The sequence below is a fragment of the Ctenopharyngodon idella genome, chromosome 16, assembly GCF_019924925.1.
Source record: "Ctenopharyngodon idella isolate HZGC_01 chromosome 16, HZGC01, whole genome shotgun sequence".
Taxonomy (NCBI): domain Eukaryota; kingdom Metazoa; phylum Chordata; class Actinopteri; order Cypriniformes; family Xenocyprididae; genus Ctenopharyngodon; species Ctenopharyngodon idella.
The window spans coordinates 35,092,501-35,095,000 of NC_067235.1; the positions used below are offsets into that span (position 1 = coordinate 35,092,501).

General features: G+C 44.1%; 1 protein-coding gene across 2 annotated transcripts in view; it reads left to right on the plus strand.

Moving 5' to 3' along the window:
- The first annotated feature begins 480 nt into the window (after positions 1-480).
- The window catches only part of zbtb7b (zinc finger and BTB domain containing 7B), a 26,197-nt gene continuing 24,177 nt past the window's right edge, over positions 481-2,500 (plus strand). The window contains exon 1 of one of the 2 annotated variants that reach the window (XM_051865999.1): positions 481-867. The gene's annotated coding sequence lies outside the window, so the exon portion shown is untranslated. The remainder of the gene's footprint in view (positions 868-2,500) is intronic. The other variant, XM_051865998.1, reaches the window with a different exon arrangement.

Consider the following 2,500-nt stretch of genomic DNA (forward strand, 5'->3'; position numbering starts at 1 on the left):
TACAGACGGAGACACTCGCACCTGCAGCAGAGTGTGTGAGTGTGTGTGCATTTTAAATGTTCTACACACACACACACACACACACACACACTAAACCATTTCAAAGCGGAAGTCAGTGAGACTGGCTGCTGTCGAACACTAACCTCATCCTGACACACACTCCTTCATTTCTCGTGCACTTTCTCATATCTCTCTCCTTTATCTGCTCTCCTCTCAGAAACACCTTCTCTCTGATATCATCAGTGTGTGTGAGAGACACTTCACCTGCTCGTGCTCGAGGATATGCGTGTGTAAACAGGCACAACACTAATATATGTACATGATATACATCAACACACACTCCTGTTTCATTTACATCCGTGTGTGTGTGTGTGTGTGTGTGTGATACACTATTTGGCATGCAAATTCAAAGTTTGTCACTTGACTCATTTTCGGAAGCAGAAGTGGAAACGCGCGTTCAACACGAAAAAGGAAGAAGCGCGTTAAATATGATCGAGTCCATCAGCAGCCGCGGCCGCTCGCCCGGTCAGTCAGTCATGCCCACCTTCATCAGCACACGGGCGCGCGCAAGGCGGGCGTGCACGCGCGCAGAGTCCGGCCCGCGCCCTCCCCACCCACTCCAGCGGCCCTCCGCCGCCCGCAGAGCCAATCACCCGCGGCCGCTGGAAGTAGGACAAGCCGCTTCCTGGTTGCGGGTTTAAGGAGGAGCCGCCGGAGTCCGTCAGGAGCGGGTCAGAACCGGCGCAGAGACACCGGGCAGATAACAGCCGCTACAGGAGACCCGTGCGCGCGGACGCGTCACATTGAGGAAGTGCGCGCTCGGTCAGGTGGGACGCAGCGGGGGAAACTCAGGTGACACCGGCTCAGGTAAAGCACTTCTCCTCCGTACAGCGCGGAAGAGGCGAATGCGTTTACTTAATCGATGTATTCTGCCGTTTCACCGTCTTTCGCTCTGTTCTTTTCACTCCGTTTAATTTTATTGATCCTCATCACCGCGGGGTCACGAGAGGACGTACACGTCACGGGTTCTCGGTAACTCCTGTGTGACGTGTCTAAGATATTAACTGTCAAACGACCCCGGTTCCTTCATCGGAAATGATCCGCTGTAAGTTTCATTCATTCATTCGGTGTGATTATTGCGGCTTTTACCTGCGCGCGCGCGCGTGTATCTGACAGGTGAGTCCGCGCGCTGTCACGCAAAACCCGCATTGGAATAACGACTCGACTTCGCTTTGATAGAAGTTTGTTTTAATAATGAGGCTTTTGAGGCGGAATTCTCCTCGCTGAGACTCGCCTGTGCACGCGCGGACGGACCGGCTGAACCCGCTGAACCGGATCCGCTCGTGATCGGAACGCCTTTAACTGGAAAACTCCTGAAGCTGCTGTTGTTTGTGTTTGACAGACCGCAGTTTTTTGTTTTTAATTAGTCCTGTAGTTCAATTAGACTCTCACCTGCTGATAATAATTAATTCTCCGACCCCCCCACCCCTCACGGCCGTTGTCATGGTAACTTAATTACTCAGGTAATTCGGTCGGTCGGTGACGCGGTTCCTCCGCTGAACACACATCAGACCCACCGAACGAGTCACTGAATCCTCTGAAATCAGGATGATTTAACCCTGTACAGCCTGACAGAAAAATACATTCATATATATAAAAAATGGAAGTTTAATGATAAATCTAGTGTAGTATATTGTATGATATTTGATCCTTCAGGCTTTTATGGCGTTTATAGTCTGATATAGTGATGATAAAGAGTTTAGTTTTATTCAGAGGCTCAAACTGAGCAAAAATATGCAGTTTGATGCAAATGCTGAAGTTTATATGACATTCTGAAGCTTGTAATGTAAAGCATTGAGATCTTTATAACAGGACACTCTGAAAATGTTGGGTTAAAAATGGACAGATCCAGCAATTGGGTTGTTTTAACCCAGCGGTTGGGTTAAATGTTGACCCAACATGCTGGGTAGTTTTATTTAACTCAACTATTGTTTAAAAATGACTATATTGCTTGCTTAAAATGAACCTGAAATATTTATTTATATGTTTAATAAATGAACATTTATTAATAAATGTAATAAATGTTTATTGTTTAATTATTAAATTGCTTATTAATAAATGTTCACCTTTTGATTATTATTGTTTCCTCTAGTAATTACGTGTCTGATTTTTAATTTCCAACATATTTTGTGTTCATTTTAAGCAACAATACAGTAATTTTTAAACAATAGTTGAGTTAAATAAAACTACCCAGCAAACATTTAACCCAACCGCTAGGTTTGTCCATTTTTAACCCAACTTGGGTTGTTTTTAACCCAGTGTTTTTAGACTGTATAGCAGATACATGCATATAAATATCAATATCTGCCAATAATGTCTCAGTAAAATGATATTTAAACGCTTAGTTTTATGATCAAACTCTGTAGTTTTAAAACACACACTGCAATACAATGATGATTGAGACATGAACAAATAAACCTTATTTCATACTCATGATTTT